The 26,353-nt window shown below is 35.6% G+C and overlaps 1 long non-coding RNA gene across 10 annotated transcripts in view; it reads left to right on the top strand.

Annotated features, from left to right (window-relative positions):
- Positions 1-25,925, top strand: part of LOC138708217 (uncharacterized) — a 50,692-nt gene extending 24,767 nt beyond the window's left edge. For 4 of the 10 annotated variants that reach the window (XR_011334635.1, XR_011334636.1, XR_011334639.1 and 1 more), the window contains exons 3-5: positions 15,330-15,481; positions 16,790-17,009; positions 25,620-25,889. This is a non-coding gene — a long non-coding RNA (uncharacterized lncRNA). Of the gene's footprint in view, positions 1-15,329; positions 15,482-16,789; positions 17,010-25,619 lie in introns of all 10 variants that reach the window. The other 6 variants (XR_011334632.1, XR_011334633.1, XR_011334634.1 and 3 more) reach the window with 4 other exon arrangements.
- The last annotated feature ends 428 nt before the right edge of the window (positions 25,926-26,353 follow it).

Raw genomic sequence — 26,353 nt, 5'->3', positions numbered from 1 at the left:
TGGAAACGGAATGCATAATGTCCAATACAAAGTAATAATTAGATTGGTGTTGTAACTGAATGACTGTTCCGCAAATAGTACCTCTGCAGCAATCTACCAATCAGAACAGACTACCACGGAAATACTTACTAGCTTTGTTTATGTTGCTTTTTACTTATGATGGATGGAGATAAGGAGTATTTTTAAAATTAAGTAACCGAAGATATGGATTTTCATTTGCTTCTATGGCTGTCTTGAAAATACTTTTTTTTTTTTTTTTTTTAAACAGTTTCCACTGTACTCTCAGCAAGGCCATGTACTGAGGACTGGAATCCCCAATCTTAGCAAATCTGCGGAATAAATAAAAAATAATAGCACACCACCCTATCAGTGTAGAAAACCATAGGGATCCTTGCCTTGAAAATATTGCTTTAATTCTGTCATTTGGATTAATACTTGTCAAATTATTCGAACTCTCAACCTTCGCATATTTTCTCAAAGCATCATCTACATCAATGTATATATATATATATATATATATATATATATATATATATATATATATATTGTTTACCAATTTCGAACACCTCATAAACCACTTCCATCCATGGTAATTGTGGACCTTTTTGTAAGTTAGTGGAAGTTTAACCTGATTAGACTGATATTTCTAACAGATCATAAATCATTTTCAAATTCCTTAATATCCCAATCAATTTCTGGCCAGTAAAGTGTCATTTCAGCTCTACTTGTCTTCATTCTTGAATACACTCTTTTAACACATATATTTACTGATGACCTTCATTTTTTAATACACTCTTATAACACTTATATAATTACTAATGAACTGTTAAGTTATTTGAATAAATAAATAATGACTTCACTGTGTCAACATTATCTACATCTACTTATCAATGTTCTGATACCAGGATGGCCTGTATGTAACTTATGGCAATTATAAATGATTCATCGGGTTTTAAGTGGCTGTGTTGAGAAATATATAACACATACAATAATGAATGTTGCATCAAAATAAACATAAAATGTCCAAGTTTCAGACATACTTTCACAGTGTTCAATGTGGCTTCCTCTCATTTCTACATGCACTCTGGCATATCCCTAGTAATTGTCGTAAATGCATCTGTAATGTGATCCTTGGGCTTAACCAAAGTTGCTGATAGTGGTGGCACATACATTGTGTTTTTTTTTTTTTCCCCCAAAAGAAAAAATCACAAACCTTGAGGTTGGGAGATCTAGGAGGCCATGGGAACAGCACTAAGTCATCTTCAGCACATCACTCAATCCAACAGTGTGGGAGTTCTACATTCAGGTAGCGACGCACTTCAGTGGAATATGAACATATTGGAATCCCCTGTCACTTGTGGAAACAACCAGAATTGCAGCATATCGAGGAATGACATACCTGTCACATTTTTCTCCACTGTACAACTTTCATTTACACATTGTAGCAAACACATTCACTTTTGGAAATCTCGTTCATGTTGCACTGTAGCATGTGGTTGTTCAGTATCCCAGATGCGAACATTATGGCGATTAACTTTGCCACACAAAGAGAATGTTGCCTTATTGCTAAACAGCAGAAAGTTCACAAAACTATTATCCTCCATAGCGGCCTCCGTGGAATTACAAAATTCATATCATTTGACGAGGTCGTCTGGTTTTAACGTTTGCAATAACTGTATGCGGTATGGTTTCATTTGCAGTTGGGTTCGCAAAATCTTCCAGAAAGTTGGCTGCAGAATATCAAGTTCCCAACTGGCTCGATATGTTGTCTTCTGTGGGCTGTACATGAAACTCACCCTAAATCACTCCGCTGTTTCGTTAGAGATGCTCGGACGTCCTCTGCTTTTGCCTTTACATAGGATACCTTTAAATTGTCGATGCCATCGCAGAATGATTTGGTGACCTAATGGTGCAGTTGCAGGGTACTGTCTCCAGAATGCACACTGTATGGTAACAATGGATAAACACTTCCCGTTTTCCAAAAGACAGAATGTCTTCTGCTGCATAGAAAGTCCCAATCTTCGAGCATTAAAGTAAATAGAGAGGGCATTCAATACTATTCTACCAGATGAACATGGCACCAAAATAACAGCTCTCTCAGATCAGCTGATCTAGGGCAAAACATTACACAGTATGCTATATGTACATGCAATTTATTACAATGATTGTGCATATGACAGCCATGCTAGAATGTATTAAGATAAAAAGAAGTTTTGGTAGATCCTAATTTAACAAGTGTTTTGTTTTAATGGCTTGTTTTGTAATACAGCATGAAATAACTTAAAGATAAGCCTGCTATAAATGTCTCATGAAAATATGGGACGTTTTTGTAAGGAAATTGAAGTTAAAAGTTACTGAAAATGTATTAAGTAAGAATGAAACAAAGGAGTTGACACAAAAAAGATACACTTGTTTTTTTTTTCTATATTTAATCATGGCAATTTCTTTACGTCGCTTGACAGTACTTTGCACTTTTTGTCTGACAGTACCCTTCATTTGGGGGGGAGTGAAAACATAGGTTATGTAACTTTTATTGAATTGAAAATTGTAATAGTGTGAGAAAGTTGTGTCTTACAGAAACATTAAATATACCGGTAATAGCTTTGATTTTGTGATTAACATCTTGAGGGCTCTACTGAGCCTTATATTTTAGAAATTATTTGTAGGTTCGGCAAGTTTATTTATTAGTAAAACTAGAATATAGGCCTACCGTGACTTTATATAATACTTTAATTTACAGATTAATAAAAAATATAATTACGTAATTCCATAAAATAGGTCACAAACTGGCAGCTACATATACAAACAATAAGGGGAAAGAACATGGTTTTTGCTCTTTCGCGTAAAATGAATGTTTGAAAAAATGCAACAAAAATGTTAACCCATTATGTTTCAGAGTTTTAAAATTTTCTCGGTAATTATGTGTAGGTACCAATGAAACTAGATGTTTTGTAAATTATTATTAAATACTCACAATAGGCCTTAGAACTAAATATAAAACTATAATAATAGGAACCGTATTGTTAAAATGAAAACTTACAAATGAAGTCATGACACAATAATTATTTATATAAAATCTAGAGGAAAATAATATTTCTACGTTATTTCACATAAATTGGATATTTATACTGTAATGAAAACAATATAAATAACAGTGTAGACCTAACATTTTTTATTTTTGTACATTATATTCTAATTTTGTTTCAAACCTGGGTAAAACTGCTCTTGAATCAATTCATGCCCTTATAAATCATCTATGTTTTTTACCAATAGTGGAACTGGAAGCTTCGTGCACCTCAACTGGCTGAGTGTGGCAAGGAAATAAAGGAAACTCCAATGCTGAAATTTCTGGATCATTCATCAGTACTTTGATGCCATTTTCTTGACATAGTTTTGAAAATTGGTGGTGCTGTAATTCAATTTTCGGCTAAACTAGCACTGAGGTAGTTCCCTTTGTACTCAGTTTATACATGTTGCATATTCGATTCTGTAACAGGTTAGGTTTGGTTAGTTTATGCGTTTGTTATGCCTTGCATATACGATTAACTGCATATCCACAAAAAAATCCCTTCTAAATTAAACCATTTTCACTTCCAAAATCATGAGAACTACCTCAATGCTAGTTTCACCTATATAACTGTTTCAGTTCACCTACAGACGCATAGCCAAGGGGGGGGGGGCGAGTGGGCGTAATTATATGCCATTACCATTTCTACAATTTAAAAGGACATTGTACTTTGTTGAAATAACTTGACACTTATCGAAGATTTGATTGCAAAACTGAAACAGGAACACAAAACAAATAGAGTAATTTGGTAACTTGAAGTAGACCTAGGACTATTTGTTTTTCTGTATTTGAATTCGTAAGCATGATGCGCATTCGACAAACACAGACAAATCTCCTTTTTTTGTTTTTAAGATAAATTGCTGGCAGGAAATAAATCGTATACCTACTGAAGTTTTCCAAAATAAACATCATTAAATAACGTTATCACGCTTTAATACATTGGAGGGAAGTTAATAAGCATCAAGTGTAACCACCTACGAAATATCGTTATTTCTCATTTTTTTGTGCCAAAATCAATCCAAAATACTCATATACCACTAGACCTTTCCATGTCCCATATCACTTCTGCCCTAGATCAGCTGCTCGAACTCTGGTGCCACTACCCAGCAAGCTTTGCTCCCTCTATTTTATGTTCAAAGGTCCCAATATTATTTCACAAGAATATCATCTTTAAGGTACGGTCACACATCGCTACTTTTGCAGCACTGCAGTACAAAAAACTGTGCAACTCTTGTACTGCGACGTGTGAACAATGGTGCAACCCGAAAAGTAGCAGCTGCCGAACCTGCTGCCCACTACTTTTCCATGCTGCACACAGTTTAAAAGTAGCAGCGTGTGAACAGGGTTCTCAGGGTTGCAGCCGGAGCATTTTTTATATCGGTTTTGTTGAAACTTTTGCTGCTGTTGCAATCAGTGTTACCACCCAAATGTGCCAATGATACTTTTATTGTTTGGATATATTTTAATGTTAAATGTGATAAAAATAAATTATTTGTAACAGTTATTAAATACACAACACAGTCTGAGCATAATTGCTGACGATATAATTCATTTTTTAAATTTTCCGTAGCGTAGTTCCAAACAGGAGGGTTGCCAACATTGATTAGGTGAATATGCTGTTGGTTATCATTTAAGTATATAGGCGTTTTGAAAAGCTTTATAGTAAAAATAATGTCAATTTCTGAATACTAGATACGACAGAAAAGCAAATAATAGATAAGGAAGCTTTCGCATGAGTTTCTTAATAATGCAAACATAACCACAAAATGTATATTGAGAAGTCAACACGAAGATGGAAACCTGCAGCATGACTGCGGCTGCAAAAGTAGCGCCTTATGTTTGAACAGACTCGCAACCTCCAGTTGCAACTTTTGCTGCACTCGGGTTGCGCAGCACGAAAAGTAGCGTGCAGCGCGCTACTTTTGGCTTACGTGTGAACATGACACGCAACTTTTGCAGCTGCAGTACAAAACCAATCATGCAAATTACCGTATATTCTTTTAATTTACAAAGTACAGACTCCTTAGTTATGTAACTTGATATTAACTGCCAATTTTCATGCGTAATAGGCAAGGTTTGTATCAATACTGTCATCAAAGTCTATGTTTTTGTCACAGCCTGAGTTTGTAAAGTCTCGATACAGAGAATCATCTAAATACAAATGTTTGCCTGGTGTATAAAAGAAGTTTAACCTATAAGGCTGCAACCTTAACGTCATTTTTTGGAGTCTTGTTGGTGTTTTATACAGAGACCTATGAGAGGCTTATGATCTGTTTCAACCTTAACATTTCTTCCAAGTACAAGGGGGATCCAGGAAATAACGACCGTTCGCGCATACCCGCCACGCAGCTGACTCCCCTTCCTTGTTTGAAGGTCAACTGGCTTCCTTAACATGTGTTCTCATAATGTTGTGAGTACTGGTTGCAACAAGTCGCCATTGTGCATTTTGTGTTACTTCAAAATGAACGACGTGATTGATAATCCCGCCGACTGTGAGGTGAGGAGAGTGATTCGATTTTTGAATGCCCGACATTTGAAACCTGCAGAAATTTACCGGCAATTGAAAGAAGTGTATGGTGATACTGTAATGAATGAAAGAAATGTGAGAAAATGGTGCGAAATGTTCAACAATGTGCGAACAAATGTCCATGATGAAACTCGACCCGGATGCCCATCACTCATCACAGAAGACCTGAAGACTAAAGTGAACGACAGAATCTTGCAAGACAGGTGCACATCACTCGACGAATTGCATATTGCCTTTCCTGACATTTCTCGTTCTTTGCTTGGTGAAATTGTGTCGCAACATCTTGGCTACCACAAAATCTGTGCACAATGGGTTCCACGGCAACTGAGTGACCAACACAAAACTCAGAGAATGGCCTCAGCATTGACATTCTTGATGCGATATCACACAGATGGAGACGCCTTTCTTGATCAAATTGTGACTGGTGATGAGACCTGGGTGTCTCACAACACCCCAGAGACCAAGCGCCAATCACGTCAGTGGCATCATCCCTCATCACCCAAGAAGCCGAGAAAATTCAAGCAGACTCTCTCAACACAAAAAGTCATGGCTACTGTCTTTTGGGATTGCAAAGGTGTTCTTTTGCTGAATTTCATGCCAAAAGGCATTACGATCAATGCAAATTCTTATTGTAAGACTTTACGAAAACTACGGCGAGCCATCCAAAACGAGAGGCGAGGAATGCTTTCAAGAGGAGTTGTGCTTCTTCACGACAACGTCCGCCTGCACACTGCTGTTTCAACTCGAGAATTGCTGGATCAATTCGGTTGGGAAATTTTTTATCATCCACCCTATAGTCCAGACCTTGCTCCTAGCGATTTTCACATTTTCACTAAGCTGAAAGACTTTCTGGGTGGTACACGTTTTGGAAGTGATGAAGATTTGAAGAAGACAGTGAACACCTGGCTTAATGAACTGGCGGCAGAGGAGTATAACACGGGAATTCTAAAGCTAGTGAACAGATACGACAAATGTTTAAATGTAGGTGGTGATTATGTAGAGAAGTAAAGGAAGCTTCAGTTATGTAACAGACTTTGTTTTTTCAAATAAATATATATATTTTTTTAATTATTACAACAAAGCGGTTATTTCCTGGATCCCCCTCATACATAGTGTTTAAAGTTCTCTTTTCCGAAACAAATACCCAGGAGTTCCTTTTCAGTATGAGAATACCTTGTCTGCACTCAGTAAGTGTTTCTGAAGCACTCTTGGAGCAAAGCTGCTCTTAATCCAAGTGAACATGCATTAGAACTCAAGGTCAACTCTTTTTCGATCATAAAACTGTACAACTGGGGCTTGATTTAGTTATTTTAATAATTCTTGAAATGATTTCTCATGAGCCTCATTCCAGAAGAACTCAACAATTTCTCTGAGAGGAGGGGACAAAGCTGCATGAATACATTTAGATAAATAATTAAACATTCCTATGGAACCAAATCTATACATCAGGAATCATAATAACCAGTACCTTAACATTAAATACCCTGCTATTTGCAGACGATCAAGTTATAATTTCCAATTCAGAGGATAACTTACAATGAGGACTATACATTAAATAAAATATTATCAGATTTTGGGATGGAGATTTCAGCACAAAAATCAAAAGTAATGGCATTTTTGGAGCAAGATCCAATCCAATCAGAAGTAAGATAATACACAATAACCAATGCCTAGAACAAGTACAAAATTTCACTTATCTAGGTTGTGAAATATCTTATCAAATTGAAAACGATGTCAACAAAAAAATCGCCAAATTTACACAAATTTTGGGAATAATAAATAATACATTAAAAGCTAAATTAGTACAAAAATCCACAAGAATAAGAATATATAATACTCCAGCATTACCCTCCCTTTTATAAGAAAGTGAGATTTGGACATTAAGGAAAAGAGATATGAGCACAATCAAAGCAATGGAAATGAAATTTCTCAGACTGACAGCAGGATATACTCTTTTAGATCGAAAAAGGAATGAAGAAATATTGGAACAATTAGAAGTAGAGTCAGTAGAAGAAAAAATAAACAGATACAAACTAAATTGGCTACACCATGTAAAACGAATAGACAATTCAAGAGTCCCCAAAATGATGATGCAATATCAACCCAGAGGACATCAACAGTTACGAAGATGCTTAGAAGACTGCTAGATGGGGCCGAAACAGGTCTCCACAGGCTTAATTCGTGACAGATGATGATGATGATGATGATGATGATGATGATGATGATGAATATTGTATGTAAAGACTTCTTATCAGTAAATTTATTTTCCATTATGCAGTACAGTGTGTGGACATTAAAATTGAAATATAAATATTTAAATAATATAATAAAATTATTAATAGGAACCTTACATTGTGTAAGTCCCTCGATTATTTTAATCATATCTTCTTGCACTGACAAACACCTTGAGCTAAAAAGATGCCTCCATTTTTTTTTTTTTCCAAAAATTTCAGAAATATACCTGTTTACACATATATAATATTCTCGCAAGACACAATTCTCTCTTTTGAAAGTGAGGCATGGACCTTAAGAGCTCATGATATTAGCAGAATCAGAGCAATATGTAATAAGATTCATGATGAGGACTGCAGGATACACTAAATTCGACCACGAGCAAAATGAGGAGCTCAAGGCTCAACCATTGTTGGAATGCATTTGGTGATATCAAGAAAACTGGAAAAATCACGTGTCAATGGAATGAGCAACAACAGATTTCCAGAGGCAGTTTTAAGTTATCGACTGGGAGGAAAAAGATCCATTGGCAGACTTCAAAAGAGATGGACAGAAAACAAGACAGTAACATGTCACTTGGTCTAACGCTTGTCATGATGATGATGATGATGATGAAATTTCATACCTGTTGCTTTGCAGTTTCTAAAACTTGCAGCAAAGTTGTATTTAGTTTTTCCTTGCTATGAGCCCATAACAAAATACCTTGATATGTTATGAAATTTTTAAATGTTTTTCAAATATTTGAGATAAAACACTACCAAAAATTTCAGGGGCACAGTTCAGTCCAAACGGTAACCTCATGAATAAATATCTACCCTACAATATTTGAAATGTACATAATCAGGAACTAGCATCATGCAAAGGAAGCATCAAGAACCCGGGTTATGCATGAAGTTTACAAAAGTATTTAGCACAGAGATGTCATCAATACAGGGAAATGGAAGATGTTACCATTTAATTGCCTTATTGAGTGGTCTGAGGTCTAGACGTATTAGTAATCATTCATTTTTCTTTTGACAAACCACCATCTGATTAACCCAATCTGTAGGTTCTGTTACTGACTTTGATTCCCGCCTTTTCCATTTTGTCTCATTCTTGTTTAACTTTAGATTCAAGAGCAAATGGAATTCTATGTACTAGTGATAGCACTGGTTTTACATTAGAATCAGTTTAAATTTTAACATATTAGGATACACATCCTCCTTGACCTTCAAACAACTTATGGTATTTTTTTCTGGAATCACAAATAGAATTGACGAATGAATATTATCAACCCTCTTAATAAGACTAAAGCATTGTGAAGTTCTTAAGTCTACAAAATTGTAACAATCTATATTAACAATAAGTCCCGCGCCGTGGCGTTGTAGTCTAAGGCATCATGCCTAGGACTCGCGTTACGGAATGCGCGCTGGTTCGAGTCCTCATGAGGGAAGACATTTTCTCATGAAATTTCGGCCAGTATATGGGACTGGTGTCCACCCAGCATCGTGATGCACTTGGGGAGCTACGATAGGTAGCGAAATCCGGTTGTGAATGCCAGTTATAATGGCTGGGGGGATCATCGTGCTAACCACACCATACCTCCATTCTGGTTGGATGATGATCCACCTCTGCTTCGGCATGTGGGTGTGAGGCCAGCAGCCGGCTGGTCGGTCAAGGCCCTGCACAGGCTGTAGCACCACGGATTATTATTATATTAACCAGGGGTGGCTTTAGAGGCAGTGCTATCATGCCATGGCACTACCAGAACACAAGAGAAAAAAGGAGAATTCATATTTTCTGCACAAAACTGAAGAGAAACAAGTTACGCTTGTGCTTGCAAACTCTACCGCCAATATTATCGTTGCCGCCAACCACGTTGTAACCAGTGTTTGCAGCATGGATCTGAGCCAGGACTACATTCCATAAGAAATATATTGGGATACGCACGCAATTTTCGTCTCCTCCCGTCCATTTCAACATCTAAAAATGTGCCAGGCACAGTTTACCGCTTTCGTTTTTAAATGCTTGGGTAGCTGTATACAACCCCATTTACTATCTCACTCCCTTACCTCGCACTCTTGTCTGTTCTCCTGCTTTGTTGGAATAAGTTTCTTAGAGGAAAGGATGCAAAAATAAGGTAATAAAATCCTTGCGGGTTTCTTAAAATACTTCGTTTAAGAATGCTTTTATTTCAGTATATTTCAAACTTTAGTGCGAAACTGTAAACCTGTGAAGTGTTCTGTATAGTTGTGAAGAAATTAATTCAGTTATCACTTTATTAAAATCTCCGCTTTCAATATTAATATATTATCACAGTCTACTATATACAGTCACGAAGCTTGAGTTATGAGGGTGCTAGAAACAATAGACTGTGACGGTACTATTTTGCATTGCCTGTAATGAGGCGATATTAGCGATCCTAGTGGTGAGCAACTACCTAATGTTTGCATATTTACTACGTATTGAGCTTCGCGACTGTATATACGAGACTGTGATATTATGAAAACTAAATTCCTGTTAAATAATTTATTTACACGGTGTTTAAATACTCACCAAAACAGCAAAGTGCTAAAGTTAACAGATCTGGCAAATTCAACTTGGATGTTTATTATAAAAAAACAACTGGTTGTGTGGATGAGATATGGAGAAGTGTTCTTCTGTTTCCCGTATGTTCTGTTCCGAGGTGACGTAACTAGTCAAAAGGTTAGATATTTAGTAAACTTATAGCTAAGGGATAAACTAAAAAACAAAAAATCAAAGGTTTGTATAAATAACGTCTTCAGTTTGTCTGTGCTGGTTAAAGAGAATATTGAAATTCCGTTAAACTTACATTACAGACTCGCGATTGCAAAACACGACGAGCAAGTTGAAGAAAACTGATATGTTCTAAATTTAATAATAAATTGTATAACATTTTAAGCAGAAGTAGGTTTAGTATTAACAAGGTACGACAAATCCGATGACTTAGAATACAGGGGCATGTTTCGTGAATTAGTTCTCTTCAGTTCTGATTTAGATAAAAACTTAAAAAGTTAAAAGAGCACTTAACCAAGTCAACAGCATTTAAGGGTACTTCTAAAATCATTCAAAACGAGTTGCTTGACTTAATGTTGAAAGTGTAACATATAAAAATAAAAAAGAACTAATGATTATAGACTATGTTTCTATCATTGTTTACTATACAACTTATGTTTCAACTCCTCCTACTATTACGTTACGAGCCACTGGCGTAGCTCAGGCATTTGCCTGCCGATCCAGAGTTGCTCTCGGGTGCAGGTTCGATTCATGCTTGGGCTGTTTACCTGGTTGTTTTTTTCCGAGGATTTCCCTAATCGTAAGGCAAATGTCAGGTAATCTATGGCGAGTCCTCGGCTTCATCTCGCCAAATATCATTATCGCCAATTCCATCGACGCTAAATAACCTCGTAGTTGATAGAGCGTCGTTAAATAACCAATAAAATAAATTACGTTACATTATTGATGGAATGCCTGTCTATAACTGACGAGTGTGCATTTTTCCTCTAATTTGTCTGGACTTTGTGTGCACTTGTATACATTTTGGTGAGTTTAATAATAGTAATAATGTTATTATTGTTACTGTTTGTTAAGTTATCCTTATCTCTGGCACTAGGCATTAAATGTTTACGAGCCGCCACTGATATTAACAATAAAAAATCAATATAATGAACATTTTTGCGACAACAGCTTAAAACACATTTACCCAATACAGGAACTTTATCTTTGGTGAATGAAGTAATAACTATAATAGATTTTGCAATCATAGCTAAATGAAAGCCCAGATTAAGAAAACTTCTAAGACTTAAAATATTACACTGAGCTTCAGTATCAGTTCCAAACCCAACATTTGTTACAGTATAGAAATGACCTTACCCTTTAGAAGCACAGTCTACGGACATAAGTTCTAACAAAAATCATTCAGCAGATATCCTTATTATTGTCCTCTTCAGAATCCTGGTTCTCCATAAGATTGACATTGGGACTACACGAATAGATCAACACACTTCTGCAAAATGGTGAAGCTTCCCACATTTTCTGCAATGCTTCTCGTAATCATAACAATGACCTGAAGCGTGACGATATCCACAGGAACTGCAGAGAAATTCTCCAGCACTTTGTTGAACTTTTTTCGCCGTTGGTTCTTGTTTGTTATCACACACTTGCTGTGTCACAGCAGCATGATTTTTTAATATTTTCAGAGTTTTGTAATATGTAAATCTGATAGGCCTATTCTTAATAATATTTCTTGTGAAGACTTACTCTATATGCCACATATCATTTTATCTTTAACCAAACTATCATTGAGAAGATCACACTCACATGAAGCAGCAAGATTCTTGAGAACAACCGTACGTTTCTTCTGACTGCTGACTTCTGTTGAAGAAAACATATATTTCATATGATGTAATAATAAGACAGAATAAGAAACGTAGCTGTGTTGGAAAGAGTGGATGAAGAAACAATGATGCTGAAACTGATCAGAAAGAGGAAAAGGAATTGGCTGGGTCACTGGTTGAGAAGAAATTGCCTTCTGAAGGATGCACTGGAAGGAATGGTGAACAGGAGAAAAGTTCGGGGCAGAAAAAGATATCAGATGATAGACGACATTAAGATATATGGATCATATAAGGAGACAAAGAGGAAGGCAGAAAATAGAAAAGACTGAAGAATGCTGGGTTTGCAGTGAAAGACCTGCCCTTGGGCAGAACACTATGAACGAAAATTAATGTAACATTTGTCGCTGGCAATAAATAGTCATCAAATCATTTAAGAACTAAAAATAGTGTCTCTTCTCCTCGTCAGTAACAGTGGATGAGTCAAAAATATCTTGAGCTTCTTGCACAGAATGCAATAGCAATCTTTTTTCCTTCAGATTCATTTTCGTAATAAGCATCTTTAAATGCATTAAATTGTCTCTTAAACATTTTCCGTTTTAGGACCATATTGTCACAGTCTAATACTTACAGTCGCGCAACTCATACGTATAAAATATGCCAACATTTGACAGCTGGCGCGACAGTAGCCCTCTAGTGGCAGGCAAGTTAAAAGTGTGCACATGACATATGATAACACATCAGAAAACGGGTTTTGCGTAATTTATTTTGTATTTTTATGCTATACAGTAAGTGTATATGGTCCTTATTAATTTTACTTTAGAATCCTAAAAGAATTTCACACGCAGTTAATCTACACGTTTCATAAGCTAGGAATAAATGTAATTCTTTCTGCTCCTTACAACTGAATCATGGCCCTGATTACGTATCATGGTTTGAAATAATGTAATTGTTCGTACGTGGACAGTTAATTCAGTTCATTCCTAAATATATTTATGAATCATTGGAACTCTATATTATTTTCCTGTGAGAAGAGTCAAAATTAGTAGCTTCAAAATTGTAGGGTACATCGTGTTATGAACTCCTCTCCCTATTTCCTGAGAAATTAACTATTTTCCATACCGAAAATTGGGGTAAACTCGGACGCTGAGGTAAACTTGAAAATAAAGAAAAGGGGAGGATTTAAACCTTAATATGATAGACCTTGATTTATGAATTTCATTATTTTTCCATTTTTTAAGAACCGGTATTTCCTTTATTATTTGAGTCACAAATAGTGCTGATGTTATGGTTTAAATTTTTATGGCAAGTTTACTGCATTTTACATTACATTTCCCGTTTTCACACATAAGCTTAATTTTAACTTATCCTACCTATATAATACGTAATTTACATGCACTTACTGTTAATATGACGTAGGTGAGAACAAATAAATGAACACACAACTTTGTTGAAAAAATTGTAACTTCAATTAACTCAGAAAATGTAGGCCTAATTTTATTTTCAGAGCAGAAGTTGTGTAAGTTAAAAATGGGTAATGAGGGTTAAAGTAAACATTCTGTAAAATACAGCGCAAAGTAGCAGTTAATATTGAATTTATTTAAACTATTAGTAGGCAGTGAATAGCACGAAGGATATATTAATTGCTACTTTGTGCTGTATTTTACAGAATTTTTACTTTAAACCTCATTACCTAATTTTGACTTACACCACTTCTGCTCTGAACGGCTCAAATAATCACTGGGAATGTAAAATCAACACCAATAACAGTCATGCAAATTATTACAGAAAATATTGTTTTTTATATTAAATTTAAAAAGGCTTTTTTATTTCTTGAGAACCTAATACGTATGCCACATGAATCTACACCAACACATCAGAAATTTATCGACACAGTCTGGATTTATTCAAGAAGTGAATATTTTGCAAAAGGATTACAATACTCCATGAATTCTTGAAAAATTAACACCATTATCCCTATTTGAATGCAATATAACATTCAACTTTTGAAAAATATAAAGAAAAAACACGAATACAAAAATTATGGAATTACTTGCATTAAAAACTGTAGATACGTTATCCAAAATCGGAATGGTTACACATTTATACATATGATCTCTGCAAAAAAAATAATATACTGTAACAGGTGTTTACTTTGTTTTTATTTAAACTCTCCTTCCTGACATACAGATAGGTACCTGATAACTATACATGGATTATTGGTTATGACTGAGTTATGCTTTTCTCTTGGTCTTTAAGGGAATCTGAAGAACGACAAATTCGGAGATTTAAACTTGTTGTTACTGCAATTTTCGTCATTGCACACATTGCCTTTATTCCGACGCATGATTAAAACTTATTATAACATCTCGCATCACTTTAAAGCACGTGCTGGCTGAACGAGACTGTATCAACCTTATGACCAGTGCCTTGCCTGCTGCTTGGGCGCTAGTGTCGCGAATGTTGGCAAAAAAAGTGTTGAAGTTGCGCGACTGTAAGTATTAGACTGTGATATTGTCTTGCAAATTCAAAGGCTCGTATATTTGCATATTCTTTTAAATAAATCCACCATTTTATTTTTTTTATTCATGGTATTTCAATTTCTTGTCTTCATAAAAGAAATAATATTTGTTTCGTTCACTGCTGCCACCAAGTTTTATACAATATAGTTCATTAAACAGATTTCAGAACAAGCTCATACTCATAGTGTACATAGTTACCAGTGCCAATACACATGACAAGTAACATTTGTGCAATATATTTAATAGCAGTTCATTGAATTAAAGTAGAATTTCTGACAATATTTTACATAAGCTTGGGAGTTAGTCAGGAAATAATGATGCAAAGTCTTTATATTTTACAAGTATTTCTTGTTAAAGTTAAATGATTTCCAAATCAGTTGAATATCTTCGACTATCGATATAAAGAAGACAATTCTTGCAGCATGAGTGTTTGTCACTCTCAGTAAACTAAATATCAACATAATCACCACACTTCCATCACATTGTTGCTCTCGTGATTATGTTCAAGAATCCTGTTTTTAAACAATAGTGATTAACTTCTGTAATTGAAATGAGAAAACAGAAATAGGCTAAAAATGAAAAGGTTGTGGAAATTGTGAAATACAAGAATTAGCCCTAGTACAATGTAATGTCTATGTATGTATCAGGTACGTCATAACCCAAAGATGCAAAGACCCTCAGTTGACTGCTGCGGCTGTGCATTCTCTCAGCATTCTGCTTGCTTCTCTTGGGATGAAGGATCAGGTGTGCCATCTGTGTGAGAGGAGTGGATTGGTTCGACATTACACGACATGTACAGGTGCGTTGCTATGTTCGTATGTTTATGTTTACCAATGGTATTTGTGTTAAGATAAAGTAATTTAGCTTTTTCGGAAAAATCAGAAACCTTGCTGTACTAGATGGTGAGGAAAAATATATAGAAGCAGATGCGAGATGATGATCAACAAGGTGTTGCTACTTGTCTGACCAACAAACCTACTCTAGTTTTCATTCTGTCTAGTAACCCATTTAGCCAATTCACGTAAGTGATACAGTACGAAATGAGGGAACAAATTTTTGTACAGTGCAGCTCCTCAATCTCGCCTCTCTTGACCTGTCTCAAGAGTGTCTTTCAGGGTAACTGGGGAATTCTGTCTTCTAATAGGGAATTAAAGCCATTATCGTTGGTGAGCTTGCATTAAAGCAAAAAAACTTGATCAATACTTCTTTACTACAAAAACCATTCAGCATAGCAATAGATGGCAGTAGTGACAGTAAATTATATCCTATAGTTGTTACTTTGTTTGATAATGAAATAAATCAAATCAAATTCTGTCTTCTTGCCTTGCCAGAATCAGCCAGACACAAGGTTGTTGACTGCCTCAAATATCATGAGTTACCATTCTCAAATTGTTTGGTTTTGGGTGCCGATAACGCACCCATTATAATTGGATAAAAAAATGGCATAGCTGCAGTTTTAAAGGAAGAAGAAGGAAAATCTAGTTGTCATGGGGTGCCCTTGCCACCTTGTTAATTTAGCAGCTGAGAAGGCAGCTGCTTATTTACCAATTAAAGTTTATGAATTCATTATAGACATATTTTTCTATTTAGAGAAAAGCTCAAAAAGAAAAGACAAGTTGAGGGAATTACAACAACTGCATGACACTGCTGTCAGAAAAATCCTGAAACATGTATCTATTCATTGGTCATCCTTAAGCAAATGTTTGCAACGAGTGGTGGAACAGTGGCAGCCACTAATCGCCTTCTTGCATGAAGAAATAAAGAATTAAAAAAGTACATCAAGTTTGGACACTTGCAAAATCCCCAAGTGTAAGTCTACACCATTTGCAGGGGTCCATGCAGTAACATCACAAAGTCTTAGGCCTGACTCAGCAATAAATTCACAGGGTGACAGGCCTGCATCTTCATTAAAAACACAGGTTGACAGGCCTGCCAGCAGTGGTACAAACAAGGTTAGGTCTATTTCTCTGCATACTGCTATAGGCCTAGTCTCAAAGAAAAATGAACATTTGGAGAAACAACAAGCAATGAGGCGCAGTAAGACAGGTATGTATTTTCGCAGTTTTATTCTTGTAAATCACAATCTCTCTATTTTTAATTTCTGTAGGTTGGCAAGTATACTTTTGAGTATTCCACTGCGACAGCCTAAAAACGCATATAAGACAGTTCATTGAAGAAGAACTTCATGCTGTTACAGCAGAGGATGCACATTGCTGTAGATTGCTAATCACTGCAGCTGACAGATCCTAGTCCTACATGTCCCTGAATTGAGTGGAAGCCTGAGAACTATGATGACAAAATTTTGTACATCATTATAAAATAAAATGGTAAGATGATCTAAGATATTTTCAACTGTGCACATACAGTGCACACCACTTATTGTAATACATGTATTTATTTATTTATTTATTTATTTACACTGAAAGTGGACAAACACCCTGCGATGGTGGTAACTTAATTACACACAATAATTGCAATTAATACAGATTAAAACAATACACAATATATAATTACGATATACAATCCAAATGCAATACACAATAAATTATGAAATAACCTAATTAATAAGTGAACCTAATTTGGTACTGATACTCTTTCACTTCACTCTCATCTCATTCACTGCACTGACACTTTAGAACACATTTCACTGACACTTTAGAACACATTTCACTGACACTTTAGAACACATTTCACTGACACTATAGAACACATTTCACTGACACTTTAGAACACATTTCACTGACACTATAGAACACATTTCACTGACACTTTAGAACACATTTCACTGACACTTTAGAACACATTTCACTGACACTATAGAACACATTTGACTGACACTATGGAACACATTTAACTGACACTATAGAACACATTTCACTAACACTTTAGAACACATTTCACTGACACTATAGAACACATTTCACTGACACTTTAGAACACATTTCACTGACACTATAGAACACATTTCACTGACACTATAAAACACATTTCACTGACACTTTAGAACACATTTCACTGACACTATAGAACACATTTCACTGACACTATAAAACACATTTCACTGACACTTTAGAACACATTTCACTGACACTATAGAACACATTTCACTGACACTTTAGAACACATTTCACTGACACTATAGAACAGATTTCACTGACACTATAGAACACATTTCACTGACACTTTAGAACATATTTCACTGACACTATAAAACACATTTCATTGACATTGTAAATTTTCACTGTAGGAAACTATTCACTGCCACTGTAAACTGTAACTTGACCGACTCACCTCGCTTCACTGATACAGCAATTCAAATAAAACAAACAATTATACCCTTATTTTTCCATACACTCATATTTATAAACAGAACTACATAAAACAAGAATTTCTAGTCAAAGACCCTCTTATAAGCTATTTTAAACTAATTTACAATTCAAACCCAGGGAATAACTCGTCTGGCTAAGTAAATACGTGTCACATTAAGTAATGTAACATATTTTTTTTTTAATTTACACTTTATACACAACTGTTTGTTATTTTTTAATGTCCTTAAGGAAGGACAGTCCTCAAATACTGCTGCATGTAGGTAATTCCAATCATTAATAGTTCAATCTAAAAATGATAATTTATCTACAGTACATCCGTTTTCTGTTTCCTATATTTGATTTTAAAATCATGATCATTCCTACCACAGTATGTTGGCTTGTCTAACTGAGCCATGTCTAGCCATGCTTTTTGACCTAGATGTGCTCTATACAATGATGTTATTCTAATTCTTCTGCGTCTGTTTTGCAGTGTTTCCCATTTAAGTTCTTTTATTGTATCATTCCCGTGTCCTCTTTCACCTTAACAAATTTAGCTGCCTTATACTGGATTCTTTCTAAGGAATTTGGCTGATATATTCTATAGGGATCCCAACATGTAATTCTGTATTCCATTAACCGTCACATTAATGTTAGATATGCTATTTTCTTCGATTTGAGCGAGCCTTTTCCAAGATTCTCATAATAAATTGAAGTGCCATCCATGCTGTACCCAAAATATTATCAACCTGCCCTCCCCAAGAAAGTTTGAAGTTTAAATATACTCCTAGGTATTTACATATTTACAATATTGTTCTTGCGGAGTTACAACACAATTGAATTCGTAGTTTAGAACCATTTATCTTCATTCTGTGCATTAAGGCCCAGTTATGAATTTTATTAAAGTTCGTTTGAATAGGATCCACATCTGAACTATTTCTAATTTCTCTGTAGACAATGCAAAGAGCCTCACATTGGATGTAATATTTTGGCGTAAGTCATTTACGTATATTATAAAGAGTAATGGCTCCAGAACACTACCCTGTGGAACCCCTGGACTTACATTTCCAATTTCCGATATTTCGTGACCTACTCTAACTCTTTGGGTTCTACCTTTCAACCCTTCATTAGGGGCATGCAGTACAGGTATTTTCGTTCTGTAAAATCTTTTTATACACATTTCTGCTCATGTGTCACTTCAGGTACCTTCCCACATATCTGCCTAGAGCAGATCTGTGCTACTTTCAGATTTTAAATTCTTATTGTTATGAGTAAAAATAAGATTTGTTTGTTGTTTAATGAGCGCCAACAGAACACACAGCCTTCTAAGTTGCAACGATAGGCGCATGGGGTACAGGTGTGTCCCAGTGATTTTAGTTCTTCTGTAAGTTTAATTCTGAACATTTCTGCACTTGTGCTAAGCTGTCTAAAAGGGATTTTTCCTTCGAGATTTGAAATTGTCATTGTTGTGTGTGAAATTGAGGACCACATAATCTTCTAAGTTATAACTTTAGCTATGTTTTTCACTGATTAGTGAATATTTCTACAACTTATTACTGCTGCTGCTAAATTGTGAGAGCTCGTTTTTTCACAAATGTCAGAAGCAAAAAGAAGAGAAAATTTAATTCTAAGAAAACTTTGGATTTTGATGTTTTATTGAATTGGTGCAATAGTATTACTGAGAATGAAGAATCTTCTGCATATGATGAATTGAAGGGGAAGAAGGCCACATTACAGTAAGCGATCATTGCACAGATTCGGAGCAGGAATTGTCCAATGTAGAGGAAGAAGGTGCTGATGTTGCACATTCAAGTAGATAATTTGTAGAGAAAGATTGAAAAACGAAGCGGAACAAAGAGAAGACTAAAACAAATGTCTGCACATAACTCATTTGCCAGATCCAAAGGAAAGAGCTCGTGAAATGTGCTCTGAAATAGTATTAGTAGATCTGATTTTGGACAAAGTCACCAAAATAATTGTAAATTCAACCAACAGAAGAAGAAGAAGAAGAAGAAGAAGAAGAAGAAGAAGAAGAAGAAGAAGGTGGTGGTGGTGATGGTGGTGATGATGATGATGATGATGATGATGATGATGATGATGGTGATGTGTATAGATTTTGAAATAATATTTGTGTTAGTTTCAGTCTGGAGAATAAGGTGCTTAGGAAAATATTTGGGGCTAAGCGGGATGAAGTTACAGGAGAATGGAGAAAGTTACACAACACAGAACTGCACGCATTGTATTCTTCACCTGACATAATTAGGAACATTAAATCTAGACGTTTGAGATGGGCAGGGCATGTAGCACGTATGGGCGAATCCAGAAATGCATATAGAGTGTTAGTTGGGAGACCGGAGGGAAAAAGACCTTTAGGGAGGCCGAGACGTAGATGGGAGGATAATATTAAAATGGATTTGAGGGAGGTGGGGTATGATGATAGAGACTGGCTTAATCTTGCACAGGATAGGGACCGATGGCGGGCTTATGTGAGGGCGGCAATGAACCTTCGGGTTCCTTAAAAGCCATTTGTAAGTAAGTAAGTTAGTTTCAGTCTGAATATTCACATACTAAGATGAAACATTAATATTATCGAACATTATAATGAATATTGTAACAATTAAACTAATGTTATTTACTAGTTGCAGTGTAGAACTCGTAGAATAACTAAAAACAAAGTTTAGATGTTAGTTGAGTGTCAAGAGAACTTACTAATTTGAATTTCAGCAATGGGATACAGCTGTACCCTGAGCATGCCACGGAAAAGAATGTGGCTAACGAAGGGTTAAGAATTCTTGGATTCATAGCATCACTCTTTTATCTATTCCTAGACTACTTAACATTTCTATTAATATGTCATTTGACACCAGATCAAATGCTTTCGAAAAATCAATAACAACCGCATTGATTCTTCCGCCTCTGTCTATCTCTTCAGCTTGATCCTGAACCAGTGATGTAATTTGACTATCACATGAGAAGCCTTCCCTAAAACTATGCTGGCAGTTGTGAAACCAGTATTTCGCATTTAGAATGTGACGAATATAATCCGATATAAAATGAGGAGCATCGTTTCAAATGATATTATGTCCAAAAAAAAAATTACAGAAAGAACAAAAAACTGATTACTCCTAATCTGGGTAACTTTTAACAATGTGAAAAATGTGAGCTTATTATGCTCGAAGCTTACTTTTAGGAACATGAAAAAATGAAATCACTTTTTAATTGTGTTCTTCAAATTCAAGGAAAAAGTGTTGGACATAATACGTTTTGAGACAATAATTGCACAGATGTATGTAATCAAATACACTTAATAAGACAAATACATAAAATAACCAATCATTATTGTTCTTATTAAAGAAAAACTTTATCCCTTGCTATAAAACTACAATATCAACATTAAACATTTTGATATACAGAATGTTCATAACTTCTTCCTGCTGCCATAATGTTTTTAATGAGATAAGTTAATGCATAAAAACCATTATAATTGTTATTATTAAATAAAACATTATTTTGTTAATACAAAAAAGAAATCTATATATTAAACAAATTTAGGTGTAGGCCTACAGAGTATTCATAATGTCCATCTGGCTGGATTCATGATGTTTGAAACTTTTTCACATTTTTTGGAATCCTACTTCTTCTAGTCAACCAAAAGTTGTCGAACTATCATAAACTTATGAGGGAGAAGCCCATTAATTCAACTACTCTTTGAATAAGAAATCCTGGATGAAGTGAAGACTCCATTGCTACATTCTTCACCGCCGCTCGTTTTAAATGCAATAAGACGTACCCCAACAAAAAGAAAGGCTTCTGGTCAAGATTTAATCGTTCAGCCATTGCTTATGTCATTTCCGAAAAAGACCATTGTATTTTTAACTCAAATATACAATGCCATTCTGCGTTTGACCTACTTTCCAAAGAACTGAAACATGCTATCATTGTGATGATTCCAAAACCTGAGAAACCTAAATATAATCACAATAGTTATCACCCTATTAGTCTTCCCATTTTTTCCACGATTTTTGAATGCTTTCTACTCCCTCGACTTCTAGATTCAATAAATCCCACTATTCCCAACACTTAATTTGGATTTAGATCTTCACATTCTTGCCCGCAGCAGCTACATCGAGTAGTGGACACTATCTTGGACACTTTTGAAGAAAAATCTGTTTGTCTTGGTCTGTTTTTAGATATCGAAAAAGCCTTCGATAAAGTATGGCATGAGGGACTCTTGTTTAAATTAAAACCAATAGTTTCAGACACATTATTTAGAATACTACAGTCCTATTTCTGCAACAGAACATTTTCAGTGAAGTATGAAAATGTAGTATCCCAGGTCAGAAGTATTCAAGCAGGTGCACCTCAGGGTAGTGTACTTGAACCTTACCTTTATCTGATTTATGTGTCTGATTTCCCCAGAGACGCCAATTTAACAACAGCTCAGTTTGCAGATGATGTTGCTGTTCTCTGCAAAGGTTCATGTGAAATGGCAGCTAATAAATTGCAGCAGTTTTTACATTTAGTGGGTGTATGGTGTAACAAATGGAAAGTTAAAATGAACCCTAGCAAATCCAATGTTATTCTGTTCATCTATGAAAGAAAAACTGAAAACCAATCGAACACTCTACAAGGTGAAGAAGTATCACATGCTGAGTCAGTGCGGCACCCAGGTCTGTACTTGAGCAGAAAATTGACTTGGAATACACATATAAGCAACCTAGTGAAAAGACATCAACATAAACTACATCAAGTTAAACATCTGTTGAAGGATTCATCACCTCTGTCGTACACTTGAAAAGACACATATTTCTCATTGATCAGACCTTTATGGATGTATGGCTGTGGTATATGGGGATCTGCATCCAATTACCCAATCAGACGAATTCAGACAATACAGAACCGGGCCCTTCGACTAATCATGGATGCACCCTGGTACATCCGCAATGACAACCTACACAAAGACTTGAACGTGCCTACAGTTGAATCCATCCTACACACCTCTTACATATGACTCCATCACTCACTGGTTAACCATCAAAATGACCTGCTTAATACCATCCCAGAACAACTTCCATCACCTCGTCAAATAAGAAGATTAAAAAGAAAAAGACATTCAGAGCTGTTGTTTGAAGTTTAACATTTTTGTTTTCTTTTACATATTGCCAGAGCCAATCATAGGACTGCAACCTCCATGTTCCTTGTGTGCTTTTATAGCACAGTATTTATAATTTTTAAGCACAATTGTATTGTACATGATTGTATAATAAAGTTTTTCTTAAATTAAAAGAAAATAAGTATTCTAATTTCTATACAGTTTATGCAGTTTATTAAATTTACTTCACTGGTAAACCAAAGAGAAAAGATTAGTGGAAATTGACAGATGTGTATTGTTGTGAAACATTGATTTTAGGAAGCATTCTAATTTTTACATAGTTTATACAAGTTATCAAATTTACTATGCTGATAACCCAAATGGAAATGAATTGCTACTCAGAAATGAGTATTGGAAATTTACTGTTATCCATTGTTGTGAAACATTTGATTGTAGGAAGCTTTCTAATTTTTACATATATTATGCAAGTTATCAAATTTACTTTCCTGGTAATCCAAATGGAAATGAGTAGTGGAGAAACATGCCAGTGAGTCATTCTGGAAATGAGTTTCAGGCAGTACGTCAGCAAAAATGTCATAATTGCAGAAATAAAACAAAGAGTCGGCCTAGGTAGCGTAGTTGGTATAGTGCTGGCCTTCTGTGCTCGAGGTTGAGGGTTCGACCCCGGCCCAGGTCAATGGTATTTAAGTGTGTTTAAATACAACAGGACTCATGTCAGTAGATTTACTGGCATGTAAAAGAACTCCTGTGGGATAAAATTCCGGCACACCAGTGATGCTGATATAATCTCTGCAGTTGCAAGCATTGTTAAATAAACCATTATTTCAATTAAAACAAAGAATCACACTTCAAATATATTGAAAAGACTGGAAGAGTGTAGTGGAGATACCATTGTGTTACTCAAAATCAAAGGTTGTTATAGGAATATACCATCATTGTCATCATCATATAGGTGAAGTTCCAAATATACGTTACACCGTGCTGCATTTTAATACTTTTTTTGCGATGATTTTGATCTGATAACTGATTCTGCAGAATTCGAAACTGACCTCCAAATAGACCCATCACATCAGAATTTTTCACAAATCAACAAAAATATCAAAAACAATATTTTTACGGGCAAATATATTGCGTTCATGTTTGTAAATATGTGTAAATCAGAGTTTGTGACAAAATTAGGACTATTAACTGAATAACATAATGTTTACACTGATGTAACCTTACCTTGACCATGTATGCATCTCACTCCACTTGAAATTTCCGTTTTCTTGACTTTCTGGAAAGCGTTTCTGAAGAATTGTCTCTCTTAAGCATGCAAGTAATCAGCCATCATATTCACACTCCACTTTCCTTGGTATCTAGTTTTCATGTCTTTGATGTCACCATGTTCCTCACTAAAAGCACCTAAGTTCTCGGGAAAATAATTGAGGTGCAAATGTAGAAAATGAACCTCAACATTCATATTGCAGCCCAAGGTTTTGAAGTTATCCAACATAGTTTAAATCATTTCCTTGTAATTGGGGTCTTAAAGTTGCCTAAGAAATTATTTACAACCACGTTGAAGCTATCCCAAGCATTCTTCCCTGAATCGCATATAACAGCATCAAATAATTGTCTAACATTAATTCACGTATCTGGGAGCCTACAAAAATTCCAGACTTGACTTTATCAGAACTGAGTGAGGGGAATTTTCAGTTTTCAATTCCATTTGTCATATTCTAAAGGAGGTGGAGTCTAAATATTCTCATGCCACGGTTTTTTTCTTAAATTTGTTTCTAAAAAATCTGCCACAAGATGCAATTACACCTGTTTCATTCCATCTGTGCTTGACATTTTGAGATTTTAGTAGCTCAGACGTACTGTCTGCAAAACACTCCAAACAGTCATAAATATACCAGAGATAGGAACAAGCACTTGCAAGTCCCTGTGCATTTACTTCAGGTACAAAAATCAGGGAGTGGCCACTTATTAAGGGATGGAAAATTCTACTAACCCAGTATAATGAGTCAGGCTTATAAATAAATAAGTAAATATAAAAATAAGGGAAAACACGTATATACTGTGGGGGTGTGCGTGTGGGTACAGTAAATGAATAAATAAATAATAGGTATTATGAAGAGGAGAATTAAACGACTGATCTGTGCCCAGGAGCCAGTTCTCAACTGTTCTGTCTGCTGGTACTCATGACTGAGTGACGTCATTCTTTTCCTCCTCCTCTTTACTCTGTCAACTTTTCGTACTCTTTTGTTGTTTTATTTTATTTCACTTCACCCTCTTCTCCTTCACTTTTTCCATTCCTCCTCCTTTCGTCTTCACCCCCTTCACTTTTCTCATCTCTTTTCTTTATTTCCTGCTCTTTCACTTTCTAGTTATTAATGTTTCCCTTTTCTTTTCCTTCCACTTTCCTCACCTCCTCCTTTGTCTTCTTTTCTATTTCATCTTCTCTTTCTTCTGATGATGTTCGCTAGAAACATGAAGATATTGCATTTCTCCAGCTGTAACATTGTTATTGTTTGCAGGTCATATCCTCGGCTAGATGCTTGGGCTGCCTGAATACGATGTTTCCTGCAACTCGCAGCTACTTGCAGCGACTGTCCTGCTGGCATCACTCAGTGCGAGGCTTTAGCCACACACCAAGAGTAACAGTGTGAGGAGAAAACAAGCAGTTTATGTTTTATTAATTATGTAAGTTGTAAGTCATAAACATTGTAATTGGCCTTTGCCTGTTATGTTGAAGGCTGGAAGACAAAATAAAAACGTGATAAAATAAAAACCGATGCTATTTATTGTTAAATAATTTGTATATGCATTCTAGAAGAATAAGAGTTTTGTCCAAAGTAGACCTCAATGTGCCCCCATTGTGAACATGACGCAGTTCCTATCTAGAGGCTAATTCCTCCCATGTGTGGTCTTAACATAGCAGGGATAACTTTCTCAATAGCTGAGAAAATCTTTGCTCTGAGATTATGAAATCCCTTTTTGCTGTACATACACATCGTTCTTTACGAAATTCCAGACAAAGAAATGGGGTGGTGTCAGGTCTGAGGAATCTGTAGACCACATAATTGGCTCTCCTCTACCACACAAGTTAACCAATATTTTCTAACAATATGTTGATATGTTGTGTATAGCATAGCCATCTCTGTGCAGACAGCCATGTGAGCCTTTTCTTGGGACTTGCTTTCAAGCAGTTCTGACAGCAGAAACATGCTTACGGCCACCAGTATGTCGGATACTAACAGACCCAGTTCCT

The sequence above is a fragment of the Periplaneta americana genome, chromosome 10, assembly GCF_040183065.1.
Source record: "Periplaneta americana isolate PAMFEO1 chromosome 10, P.americana_PAMFEO1_priV1, whole genome shotgun sequence".
NCBI classification, from domain to species: Eukaryota; Metazoa; Arthropoda; class Insecta; order Blattodea; family Blattidae; genus Periplaneta; species Periplaneta americana.
This window is presented reverse-complemented; position numbering and strand designations above follow the sequence as displayed.